We start from the raw sequence: 14,243 nt of genomic DNA, 5'->3' as shown, positions 1-14,243 counted from the left end.
GTAAGCTAGAGGGTTAATTCTTTGAACTCAAAAGTAACATTGCTAGTGATGTGTGTGGAAGACTGGTTTGCTCTGTCTTAGGCATTGTTAGGAATTTTCTTCTTGGGAAGTTTGCTAGGGATCTGCTCTTCTGCCCCGGGCATGCTAAACACATTTCTCTCTTCCTGAATTCTACTGTTAGCCCTAAAAACACTTACTGTTGTCTCCGTAATAGTCCGTAGGTTTAAGAGGAATGCTGTATGTTGAGTAAAGTATGTTTGAGTAAAGTATTGTGGAGTAGTATTTTAATTTTGTATTTAATGCATGCATGTTAAGTTGTGTGTTGATTTGGTCAGGTAGGCTGTTAGAGTGACATCTCTTCCTCTCTGTGCATTTGGTTAACTGAGTATCCAAATGTTGTCTATTACCGCCTGAAGGAACCACCAGATGAAGCCTCCAAAGGGTATAAAGTTGATTCTAAGAGTCCTGATCTGGGAAAAGCCTGGTGGGAAGAATTTAACATTTCTTAAGGGAGTAGTAATGGAAGTAAGTTGAAATAGTTTTCTGCTGTTTATCTATTAGGTCGTAGAGAATATTTCCAGAGTTTGAAGAAACAAATGGCTATAATGTGCCAAGACTCCTGATATCTGATAGGGAAAAATAAAATGAAGAAATTCTTTGCTTATGGGGGTCAAGGGAAGCTTTATAACTTCATAAACAGTCAGACATAACTACTTCAGTTGAGGAGATGTGTTTAAGCTGAGAGAGCTCATGTCAATTTTAGAGAGACTGAGAATATTCAAATGGAGTTGTTTGTAATTTGAGATCAGGTAGCACTATGTAACCTTGGCTGGTTCGGAACTTGCTATATAGACTAAGCTGGCCTAAATTTTATAGAGATCTGCCCGCCTCTGTATCCTAAGTACTGTAATCAAAGGCTTGTACCAGCACTCCCAGTAGGGGAAAGATTTGAGCCAATACTTTATTAGAACTCTTTGTTAGTTTTTTTTCTTGTATTTTACATTTATTTGTGTGTTGTGGGCATATATATCCCCCCCCCCCCAGAGCAGTTGTATGGATCTAGGGATCATCCTTGGGTTGTTAGACTTGACAGCAAATGCTTTTTCTTGCTGAATTGTTTTGCCAGCCCTCTTTGTGTCTTTTTGAGGCAAATGTCACTCTGACCCATTTGGTCCTGAACTCATCTCAGCCTACTGCCTCAGCCCCCTAGGTACTGGGATTGCATGATTGTCTTCATAATCAGTTGCTTGCTAGCCTTTTTTGGGGGTGTTGTTGATTGGTTTTAAGCTCCTGTACTCAAGCAGTACTCCTGTGTCAGCCTCCCATATAGGTGGGACTTCTGGAAGCCCACCACCACTCACGGCTTGTTTACTTGATTAGAATGCAGTTCTTGAATTTTTTGCTTTTAGGATAAACCGACCAAAAAATTCTTCAGTTATACATTGATCTAATGTTTCTTTTTGCACATTAACCCATTGGGTCAGCACATTCCATTTCCTTTAAAAGGATTTGTTTTATTTTTAATGGTGTGTGTATGTATTTGCGCATGTAGGCATGTTGATGTGTACACACAGATTCAGGTGCCAGTGGAGTTTGGATCCCCCTGGAGCTAGAGTATAAGCCACCCGAAGTGGGTGCTATGAGCCGAACTTAGGTCCTCTGTAAAGAGCAGTGTGTGTTTTTGACTGCTGGCTGAATTGTCCCTCTTTGAAACAGAGTCCCAGGTATTCTAGACTGACCTGGAACTCACACTGTAGGATGACCTTCAGTTTCTGATTTTCCTGTCTAGAAGCACTGGGGTTATAGGCAATGCACCACCATGCTTTGTGCTATGCAGAAGAATGAACCCCAGGGCTTAGTGCCTACACTCTACTAACTGAGCTATATCCCTAGCCTACATTTCTCAGCAGTGTGTCAGATATAAATTCTCTCCTGCTTTGGATCAGAACTCTCTCATACCACTAGATAAACGGTTCCTCTTTCTTATCTTATTCCATCTTACCTCAGATATTTTTAATATTCTCTATCTTGCTCTCTCTTTTTTTAAATGTGCATTGGTGTTTTGCCTGCATGAGGGTGTCAGGTATACCCTATAACTGGAGTTACAGTGGTAAGTTGCCATGTGGGTGCTCTGGACAAGCAGCCACTGCTCTTAACGATAAGCCATCTCTCCAGCCTCAAATGTGAGTATTTGTATATCTCAGGAGCAAGAAAAGGATGTCAGATTGGAGAGTTTGAAATCCTCTAAGTACTTGTGCTTCATGATGAAGCAGCAAATAACTTTTAACTGCTGAACCTTCTCTCCAACTTAGATGCTGTTTATTTTATTCTTTATCAGTTTTATTTATTAATTATTGTTTGAGATTTTTTGTACATGTACATAATACATTTTTATTATAATTTCTCATATCCCCTCCAGATCCTCCCAGACCCCCTTTCCAACTCATTCCTTCTCAGCTTCATGTTCTCATAATCCACTGAGTTCAGTCATTGCTGTATGCTTGTAAATGAGTGTAGGGGTAGCCACTGGAGCATGGGCACCTACCAAATGAATTTCCTCAAGTTGAACAATCTTCAACTATGAAAGCTCCGCCAACCAATGGTGGGTTTATGAGCCCCTCCCCCACTTACCCTGTAAGTTTGCCTGGCTTGATTTTATTCATACAGCCATGGCTGCTGAGAATTCACTGATGCAGCCATTTATTTAGTAGTTCTCTTTATATTCTTACAGGACACTTATGTACTGCTGGTTAGAAAAACCTGAGGTCCTTTTTTAAGAAAAATTATATTTACCGGGGCTAGATGGTAATACCTTTAATCCCAGTACTCAGGAAGCAGAGGTAGGAGGATCTCTGAGTTTGAGGCTGACCTGGTCTACAAAGCAAGTTCGAGGGAGAAGTGAGAAATTATATGTGTCTGGTGCCCAGTGAAGTCAGAAGAATGCATCGGATCTTCTGGAACTGAAGTTTTGTACGGTTGTATGCCACCATGTGGTGATTGAGAACAGGACATGGTCTTCTTGCCAGAGGAGCAAGTGCACTCATCTGCTGAGTCATCTCGCCATTCTTTCCTGCCCCAAATACTGACTGCGTGTGCAATCATTTAACAGTTCAGAATATTGTATCAATTAAATCCTGAGCATTACAGGCAAAAGGAGAATATCAAGCCTTAAAGAATGACAGTATTAACTTTGACCAGTGAGAAAAAAGGTTCATGAATGCTTGACTTGCATTTTCAGTACAAGCTAACCTGCCACTCATTGAGGTTGTCAATGTCAAAGCTCATTGAGAATCAGGTAACCTAATGAGGGATTAGGGATTGGACCTGCAGTACAGTGAAGTGGAGGATGCCTGGCTGGTCTGGAAGGGAACAGTCATAACCCCAGCAGAGCCATGTTTAGAAGTATGAGGGGCTGGAGTTAGAGCCTTGACTACTCTTCCAGAGGACCTGGGTTCAATTTCCCACGCCCACACGGCAGCTTGTAGCTATCTATAGCTCCAAGACCTGACACCCTCACACAGACATATATGCAGGCAAAACACTAGTGTACATAACATAAAAATAAGTAATTAAAAAACCTGTGAATCAGAATCAGAGCTGCTGATTATTTTAGAAGGGGGCATCCAGTTTTTTTTTTTTTTTTTTTTTTTTTAGATTCTTTCAGAATGGCAAACCAGAGCTTTGATTTTTTTTTGTATGTTATGAATTTTTATAGTTTCTTAACATCAGATTAAACTTGAATTTGTAGCAGTCATGCTGCCTCTGCATCTTGAATGTTGTGATTGCAGCATGTGCTGGAAAGCCCTTTCCCTTTTGTGAATTGTTGATTAGAATTAGTCTCCAGGAGATGTGAGATGTGGGTCCTTTTCTCTGTATCTCCAAGTTGGAACCTTTTTGAAATGCCTCCTGATGAAGAGGCCATTTGGGCAGTTAGCAAGTGAGATACTTCACTGAACAGCCATTTTTATTTAATCCAAGCAGTTTCTTGACAGACCGTACATACATACATACATACATACATACATACATACATACATACATACATACATACATTTTTTTCTAGAAAAATTCACTAGATATTTTTACTTTCAAGAAAAATTAGAGGAACAAGACCTTCCAACTCAACCCTGTTAAGTAGTGATTTTTCTCCTGGTTTTTCCATTGTGCAGAATGCCTCTTTATTGTTTATTATAGTTGCAACTGATAATTAATATAGTAATATAATAATAATATAACTAGTAGTTAATACAGCTGATGTTCTGGGTCAGCCACCATGCCTGGATTATTAATCCTAATTGTTTTATTACAGTCAAAAGTTAATTTGGCCTTCATAGAATTTCTTTGCACAACAATATAACATAATATTTTTTACTACAGCAACATTATCTAGCCCAGCAAGTTGAAGAGACATAAACACTTGATCAGTTAAACTCTTTATGTTACTTGCTTGTTCTTGCCTTTGACATATTTTAATGAACTGACTTTTTTTGGGGGGGGTCTTTGATCAATTGCTGAAACTGCAATAGTCTTTTTGACCTACTCTTTGGGTACCACTCCCCCCCCCCCCCCCCGTAGAGATGTTCGTTGTACGTTGATTGAATTTGTCACCAATGCTTTTTGAAACCCATACCAGGTTTTGGTTAGGAAGAGATTGTATTTAACCTTAAAGGAAGAGGAGCAAAATCAAGGGTCCCATATGGGAACTCCTAAAAATTTCAAATTATGCATTCATTCATACATTTTATGACAGTTGTTTTCTTCAGTTGAGTAAGATTTGAGCCCTTGTGTCTCTGACTCTCAGGTCTGAGTCAGGTTCTGTAGGTATGAAGTAGAGAGAAAAGGAATTTGTATTTTTTACATTATTCCTAATTGAGCAATGCTTTCTTAAGCTTGGAGTTAAGACAGGAAGGTAGAAAGCTTCTCCCTTAAAATAAAAGCTCAGGAAGGACCAGATGCTAAGTCCTTCCTAAGGTCTGTGTAGGTCTGGCTACACAGGGCTTCAGTTCTTAGACGGTGGAGTTTAGTGGTCTTTTCTTCAGGTTTTCTGATCAGATATTGTGTGACAAGTCATGATCTCTTTGCCATTCTGCACCACCCCCTCTTAAATTAGATACATTCCCCCTCTGCTTCCAGACGTCTCCATCTCTTCGAGGTCTCTTGACAGAGCAATCATTTATCAAGTTGTTTCACTAGTTGTCGGGAGGGGGCCCTGGGAACTTGAGTTTGTTTCGTCCTTTTGTTGGCGCTCCACAGGATCTTCCAGCTCAGTCTCCAGCCAACTGCTGAGAGTTGCTGGACTCCAGGAGCAAACGTTAAAGGGGCCGCCTTTCATCTCACTGCTGCTTCAACCTTCATCCTAGATTGCAGCTTATTGGGATTCTAATCACTCTGTATTGGCATATATATTCTTCATGGGGGTGCAAAAATTAGATTTTTGTTTTCCTTAGCAAATCTCTCTTTTCATATCCAGTCATTGAATATTTTGAGTTACACATACTACATACTCTCCTTGTGGATGGCTGAGTGTGTTTGTGTGTGATGGCTTGTTCATTTTCTATTTTCCCTTCATTCTTGCCCTGTTTCATCTCTTACTGGCAGCAAATCATCATAGATGTATAAAAATAGACTCTCTTGCTTTTTATAAGCTGTATTATTTTTTGATATATTTTAACAAGGTGTCTCTTCTCTTGATGTTGCACTGTACATAAGTAAACTTTCCTAAATAAATAGTATAAAGATTTAAAAATAAATTATGTCAAGCCTTAAGGAATAAGATAAATATTATTGTTTATTATTTGAAGCTAAATAAGTTTTTTTAAGTGTCTGAGAAGGCAAAGACTCTTATACCTAAGGATGTTATATGAAGAATGTTAACCAGGTTTTTTTGACCATGAGTTTGAAAGACGAGTGTTGCATATTGTAATTTAATAGTTTGGAATAACATTCAAGTTATAGGCATTCATGTTACAGGTTAATAGGTATTGAATAAAGATATAATGTCAATGAGGTTTTTTTTTTCTGTGATTCTAGAATATTTTCTACAATAATTTATAATAAAACTGGAGAGCTAACTCTGGGTCAGAAGCACTGGCTACTCTTGAAGGGGGCCTGGGTTCAAATCCCAGCAACCACATGGTGGTTCACAATCATCTAACTCTGGTTTCAGGGGATCTGATGCCATATTCTGACCTCCATGGAATCCTTCACACAGTATATATACATACATGCATACCTACATTCATACATGTGTACGCACACATACACACAAACACAAATTATTTTTATAAAGTTAAAAATTAACAGGAAAGTTGAAAGAATTGGTATATTCATGATATTGTTTTTATAAGTGCCTCTTTAGAAATGCAATAAAGTATGCTTTACCTGATAGACTATTTTATAGTTCTGATTCTGAAATGAGTCTGTTTCATCAAGAGTACATCTGAGTCGGAATACTCGGTATGGAGAATCATAAAGTTAAGTAAGGACAGCGACTTCTGTTTTCATCAGATGTTTTAGCTTGAAAATATTTAAATAGGGACTAGAGAGTTAATAAAAGTACAGGCTGTTAAATTCCCAGCACCCACATGGTGGCTCTCACCATCTGTAATTCCAGTTAATAGACCTCTTTTGGCCTTTCGGGGAGTTCTTATGATTTGACTCCTATATTCAAACTATCTTTTAAATTACTAACTAGAAAAAAATTTTAAGATTTATTTTATTGGCTAGGCAGTGGTTGCTCATGCCTTTAATCCCAGCACTCAGGAAGGCAGAGGCAGGCAGATCTCTCTCAGAGTTAGAGGCCAGCCTGGGCTACAGAGTGAGTTCGAGTTCCAGGACAGCCAGAGATACACTGAGAAACCCTGTCTAGAAACCCCCCCCCCAAGACAAAAAGATTAATTATTTAAGCATATGAGTGTGTGCCTCTCTGTGTGTATGTCTATCTGTGCATGTGAGTGTAGTTGTCCACAGATGTCAGAAGAGGATCTTGGAGCCTCTGGTGCTTGTGAGCAGCCCTACATGGGTGCTGGGAACCAGACAGAGCCCACTACAAGAATGACATGTGACGTGTGATTATAGCCACAGGATCATCACTCTAGTCATCCTTAATTTTTTTCTCCACTGTGTAAGGTGTATGCTTTTAATATAGCACTCTGGCAGAAGTCAAACTCAAAGCCAATCTGGTCTACATACAAGGTTCCAAGGCTACATAATGAGACCCTGTCTAAAACAATTAAATGCAACACATATTTAAAAATCATATTTTAATTACTTTGTGTGTTGTGTTGTGTGAAGGGAACTCTCATTGTCACAGTGTGCATATGGAAGTTAGAGGACAGCTTGGCGGAACTGATTCTTTCCACCACGTAGGTCCCAGGGGTTTCAGTCCATCTGTCTATCTATCACGGTACTGGGGATTGAACCTAGGGTTTTGCAGTTGTGAGGCTAACTTATTTTCTGAGCAGTATCTTCAGCAAATTACTGACTTTTAATATGAAAATGGCCCTCAGTGTTTGCCTATAAGACATTTTTTCCTTTTTCTTTTTTTACTCTTTTTGGTTTCTCGAGACAGCGTTTCTCTGTCTGAATGTCTGGAACTCAGCCCTGTAGACCAGTCTGGCCTCAGACTCCACCTGTCTTTGTCTCCCAAGTACTGGGATTAAAGACGTGCACCCCTACTGCATGGCTCAAGATTTATTTTTCTTGTTTTAGCTAAATGCATTAGTTCTTAGTTATTATTCACAGTAAAACTTAACAAAATTATATATCCTAAGGAAAATATTTTCCTTATTAACAAATATCGTTATCGTTTAAGTTCTTTGATATTAGGCTAAGGAAACAAGCAGGACCTGGTTAATTTTAAAAGTTCAGTAGGTAGCTTCAATTTTGATCATCCTCCTGTTTTAGCCCTCTCAGTGCTGGAGTTACAGGCCCAAGCCAGGATGCCTGGCTAGTAGGGTTTTTGTTATTCACTTATTGGGTCTACAGACTTTATTTGTGACTAGATTCAGAAGTTGAAGTAGGACAAATAGTCTGTCCCTTGCTCAACAGGCTGGCCTGGGACTGGGTTTTCAGTCTTAGTGTTCTGTTTGGCCTGTAGGACCTGAGTCACAGAGACTGCAATGCAGGATAGCTTTGTAAGCTTGAGTGAGTAAGTAGACCCTATAATGTAAGAAGAGGGAACAGAGAAAGTCAGCAGCCAGATGGACAGCCAAATCTTCTTTATTGAGGGAATGGGCCTCTGGGGTGGGAGGGGGGTTGGGGCCCTCACTGCACAGCTTGTTCATTGGCACTGCTTCCAGAATCCTGTGGTTTCATCACATCTGGAAGCTCTGGAAGGCTGGAGAAGGGCTCCATGCTCAGTGCTTCAAAGGCATCAGCTGCTTGGAAGGCCAGTCTCACTGTGGCTGGGCCTGTGGCCCTGCTGTCTGGCTAGTGAAGCCACACTTGCCTAGAATTTTTCTGTCATCAAGGAGCTGGTCATCCTTGTACAGCTGCTGCTCATCTGACGGCCTCTTGAGGATGCTCTCTCAATGATGCACTTCAGCTCAAACTCGGTACTTGACTCCTTGGTGTCTGTGAAGATGGTGGTCTTGTGGTGCCGAATCATGAGAAGCTTGTCCTGAGGATTTATTCTTTCAGGAAAAGTTAAGATAGTCATGAGAAAACCCAATGTTGAAAGACTTCCTAGATACACTTGGTGAAAAATAACACCTCCCCCCCCCCCCCCCCCCCCCCCCCCCAAAGACAAGGGTTGATTTCTCTGCATATCTGTCCTGGAACTCACTCTGTAGACCAGGCTGGCCTTGAACGCTCAGAGATCTGTCTGCCTCTGCATCCCAAGTGCTAGATTAAAGGTGTATATTGCTATGACCAACATCCTTGTTTTATAGCACAAAACCTTTAAGGAAAAGACCAAAGGTGTCTCAGAAGGTAGGTCTCTTAAGGTCACACAAAATTTAACTGATGAAGTTTTATATGTCTATCCTTATACTTTCTATGACATATCAAGCTATTGTCTGATCTTCATCTCCTGACAGGTAACCTGGCTGTTACCTGTAAAATGTAGCTTTCCTTATAAGAAATGAGAGTTGAAATATGCGTATCAAAGAGAAAGTAAGAAAAAGCAGACAATTTTGGTTTTAGTAGACTAAAAAGAGACTTATCAAGAAGATAAGTAACTTACTACCCTTCCAGATACTTCTCAGCAAGACAGTCACATAAACATTACAGATACACTTTGTCTGCTAGACTATAGACTAAATGGCCAAAGAACTTAGAACTCTGTGCCTCTACTGATGGTTTTGTTTTTTCTTCCTCCCTCCCTACTTGACTTGGTCTCACTGTGTAGCACTGACTGTTCTGAAACTAGTTCTGTAGACCAGGCTGGCTTTCAGCTCAGAGATCCAACTGTCTCTGCTTTCGAGTGCTAGGATTAAAGGCATGCACCGCCATCACCACCTCCCAGCTGATGATTGTGTTTCTAATTTATAACTTAGAGGATTTCAGGACTTACTAGTATGTTAAAAGGATGCTGGTCAAGGTAGCAAGTCTTGACTGTTATCTGAAGCACACGGGAAGGGTGGTTGGATCTTGCTACAGTCAAGAAAATGAATGAGGAATAATGCTGGAAGACTCAAGTACCTTAGTGTGTTCTGGTGATAATATTATAAATAGAACTACTTAATTTTATTTTAGTTTAGTCAGTAATGTTGTATTGCAGTATGCCAATTAGAAACCAGTTACCATTATTTACATAGAACAATGCATCATTTATTCAAATCTTTTGAAAGCTTCTTTTAAAAAGTCCCCAGGGATACTAATACCAGTTGTTAATGGTTTCCTATGTACTGATCTGTGGTCTTTCTTTTGAAGACGTGAATTTTTTTTTTTTTGAGGGCTATTATGAGAGGATAAGTTAACTGGAGGTCTTCCTCCTGGATCTTTGGATTTTTCTGTCTTTATAGATGATGTGTTTGTAGATTGAAGACTTTTTAAATTATTTGGTTGAAATTCTTTGTGAAACAACTCCAGAGATGTGATTGACATGACGAATTTGCTGTAAGAATTTTGTGGATAATAAAATTCCCTGAGAAGGTCATACCAAGAAAAACAAATAGCTTGGTGTTATGGTCCATGCCTGCAGTTCCAGCAGGTGATCACCCACTGCACATTTCAGGCAAGACTGGGAAGCTTTAACAAAAACAAAACAAAGGCCTGGGGAGTTACCTCAGTGATTGGTGTCTGCTGCAATTCCATCCACAGAAGGCAGAGGCAGCATCCAAGAATAAGATAAAAGAGAGGGCTTCAGGAAGATTCCTGATACCAATTTAAAGCTTTTTCCACATTTGTGCCCACCCCACTCCCCACAAAAAAACACACATACATGCAAAAAACCACCACCATACACATTCTTCCAGTCTGCTCCAGAAACCACATGTATTCACAGATCCTCACAAAACCATACAATTTCCCTACAAAAACCCATGAAAAGAAGAAAAAAAATTGTTTCAAAAGTAAGGAAGGAGGTGTGACAAGGTCTATAGAGCTTATTTCAGCAAATACTACTTAGTAAGCAAACTCACCACATTAAATTCAAGAGACTAATTGAATTAGTAAGGTTTGTTTTATTTTCTATTCAGAAGATTCTAAGAGAAAAAAAAGACAGGACTGAACAACCCCCCATCACGAAACTGTTAAACAAGAAGAGTTTAATGTACGATTTCACAATTTGTTTCTGCTGAACTTCTTACTGTGATACTGCTGAGGGCAGCTTATTCATAGGGCTGGGAAAATGGGTCAGCAGGTAAGAGCGATTGCTGCTCTTGGAAAAGACCCGAGTTCTCTTCCCGTGACTTACAACTGCCTGTGACTCTAGCTCCAGGGAATCTGTTGCCACTGGCCCTCAAGGGCACCTGCACTCACATGCACATACAGATCCATAATTAAAAAGAAAGTCTTTGGGGGAAAAAAAGATTGTTAGCTTTCATCTGCAGTATTCTGATCCAGCAGGAGGCTTGGGAGTTGCATTTTAAATAGGAGATGGATGATTTGGTCCATAGAATACTTATTGAAAAATAATTTACCAGAAACATTTTCAGGCTTTTAGAATGTGCTTCTGAAAAAGAAGGAAATCAAAATAAGCCATAAAAAAAAGGTGGTCTCAAGGCCTGGTACCAACATCATCCATTAGATGCTTTTGGTCAAAAATGTCAACTCCCCAGCCAGTGGGTGGTGGTGCACTTTAATCCCAGCACTTGGTAGGCAGAGGAAGGCAGACACACAGACAGAATATTGTATACATAATAAGTAAATAAATAAATATTTAAAAAGACCTGTTTTGGAAAACAGAAACAAACCAACCAAAAAAGCCCCACTAAAAATGAACAAAATTTTAAAATAAAAAAGGGCGTCCATTTGTGGTAAGTGTATAACTGATCTCAGTGCAGGAGTTCATGTTCATCTTATAGTTAAGTTCAAGGTCATCCTGAGAGTCCCTCTTTTAAGCTCCTTCCCGGCAATAATTTAAAAAATGAATTAATGATGTAATCTGAGACTATAACATTTAATAAAGCCAGCATTCTAATCACTGCAGACCTAGTGCTAAAACAGAATTCTCATAGTAGCACACTTCACAGTATTTTCTCATAAAACCAACACGTATCTTGGTGTTTAAATACTTTTTTGTTGTTCACAAACAGTATTTGTTTGTTTTGTTTTTCCAGACAGGGTTTCTCTGTGTAACAGCTCTGACTGTCTTGGACCAGGCTGGCATCGAACTCAAAGAGCTTCGCCTGCCTTTGCTTTCTGAATGCTGACATTAAAGATGTGTACCACTATGCCCTGCACGTAACATTTTTATTATGAAAATGTTATTTGCAAAAGTCGATGGAAGTTCTCAAAGGTAGAGACAATGTCTCCATTCTTGTCTCCATCAAAGAAAGCATAGAGATGATACAAAGTGAGGATTTAGGGGGAGTTCATCATAGTAAAGGTAGCTCTCAAAAAACAGATGGGGAGTAGGCTTCACTAGAGAGCTTGCTGCTTGACTTGCAGCAAACTTTAATGGGGGATTGTTTATGAGTGGGACGAGGTGGAGAATTTCAGGAAGGGGTTGTGACTTTTTTCCAGAACACTATTTATTTCCCTTTTCTGTACAAGTACCTTAAGCAAGCCTCTTAAGATCTCCTGGGTGTGGAATGTCCTCCGCTGGTTCATGGGAGCAGGTAGTTTTCCAAGGCTAATGAGATGGAGATGCCTTTATGATGAAGCACAAAACTTTGGTGGTCATTGCAGTGGCATACAGTGACCACCAATGTCCTGCAGCAGTAAAGTTCTGTAATTGTATCATCCTTTAGTTATTTAAGTTTGCCTTTTTCCCTTATGGTTATCTAGAACGTGGCTTCTTAAACCTTTTCCACTTAGGACTGCTTTATATGACCTGGATAGATAAATACACAAAATAGGTATAGAAACCAAACATTAACTGATTATAAACATAAAAATATATTATAAAGCAGTGCTTTGTTCTTAATATTTTACCTTTTATTAAGCACAAAATCAAATTTGTATACCATGAAATTGTTCGGCTAGCTTATTTTTACGTGATGCAATTAACTTTTGGCTGGCTCTATAGGGTGGTGAATATCTTTTACCGTACTCATGGTTTGCCTTTGCCCAGCATTTCAATTTTCCTGCCAAAATCAACCAAACTTCGTTTTATCCTGGAACTCACTCTGTAGACCAGGCTGGCCTCGAACTCAGAGAGATCCGCCTGCTTCTGCCTCCCAAGTACTGGGATTAAAGGCTTACGCCACCGTGTCCTGCTTCAAACAGCAATTACCCTCCCCCATGGTTTCTCTGTGTAATGGTCCTAGCTGTATTCGAACTAGCTCTTGTAGACCATTAAACACAATTTTAAAATCAAGCATTTTGACATACTAATACTAATTTGGCACTTAATGTTCTGAGGAATGATGGACGAAATGTCTTTGTTTTCGGTAATTAAATCCTGTTAGACAGGTGTTGTACTACAGATCTATTACGATCCCACCCTTACTAGTTAGTTTTTGTCAACTTGACACAAACTTACACTTCTGGGAAGTGGAATTGCCTTCATCAGATGAACGCCTGTGAGCATTCCACTGAGGGCATTTTCTTCATTGCTGTTTGGTGTGGGTGGTGACACTTTTGGGCAGGTAGTACAAAGTATAGAAAAGAAAACTGAGTAAGTTATGGGAAGCAAGGCAGTGAGCAGTATTTCTCTGTGACCTCTGTATAGGTTCTTATCTTACCCTGCTTAAGTTCTTCCAGGACTGTGATTGGGAAGAGTAAGTCAAATAAACCCTTTCTTTCCCAGGCTTCTTTTGGCTATGGTCTTTATCATGGCAATAGAAACCAAATGCCTGCCTTACTTCTTATTTTGAGGAGAGGGATGTTTTATGTGTGTGAGTGTTTTTAGGTATGTGCACCACTAACCACTGAGGCCAGAAGAGGGAATCCATCTCCTGGAAGTAGAGTTATAGATGGTTGTGAGCTGCCATGTTGGTCCTGGGAACCAAACCAGGTCCTCCGGAAGAGCAGCAAGTACTCTTAACTGCTGACCCATCTCTCCAGTTCTCATTTTAAGTATTCTCAAATCCACATATTTGTGTCCATTGTCATTGCTCCAATATGGACAAAAATTTTTCTTCAAAATTTATCTTGAAACATAATCCTCATTGCGCTGGCATTATGAGGTGGGGCCTTTAGGGAAATGGTGAAGTTACTGCTCCCTAAGGAAGTTCTGTTCTACAGTATAAGATGACTTCTTTTTCTTCTGCTATGTGATGACAAGAAGCTACTGTCAATACAACTTCATAACACACTGAACCTACAAGTTCCAGAATCTTGGACCTCTCAGTGGAATTGCAAAGAACTGATTTTTACTACATCTAAATTATATACAGTCTAAGTTATTTTTATTTTAATGACAGGAACAGGCTAAGACATACAAGTTTTTTAAAAAATCAAAACTAAGCTGTATTCCAAACTAATTCCTTTACTCAGTGTAGGTTAAACTATTTACAGATTAAATTTGCTTACATTCCATTCTGATCATTTTTATCTGTAAGCCTCCAGAGAGTTCCTAGATTGATAGTCTCAATAAACTTTGTGCTCAGTGCCCTCTCAATTGATGCCAGCCTGTCCTTCCAGCAGCATTGCTCACTCAAGAAAGAATTATATGGAGAAGTGACCATTTGTAG

General features: G+C 39.5%; 1 protein-coding gene and 1 pseudogene across 4 annotated transcripts in view; one reads left to right on the top strand and one right to left on the bottom strand.

Moving 5' to 3' along the window:
• Positions 1 to 14,243, top strand: part of LOC119807744 (cat eye syndrome critical region protein 2 homolog) — a 103,496-nt gene that overhangs the window by 29,524 nt on the left and 59,729 nt on the right. The window lies entirely within an intron of this gene.
• Positions 8,266 to 8,608, bottom strand: LOC119806402 (annotated as a pseudogene).

This window comes from Arvicola amphibius, chromosome 2 (assembly GCF_903992535.2).
Source record: "Arvicola amphibius chromosome 2, mArvAmp1.2, whole genome shotgun sequence".
NCBI lineage: Eukaryota > Metazoa > Chordata > Mammalia > Rodentia > Cricetidae > Arvicola > Arvicola amphibius.
This window is presented reverse-complemented; position numbering and strand designations above follow the sequence as displayed.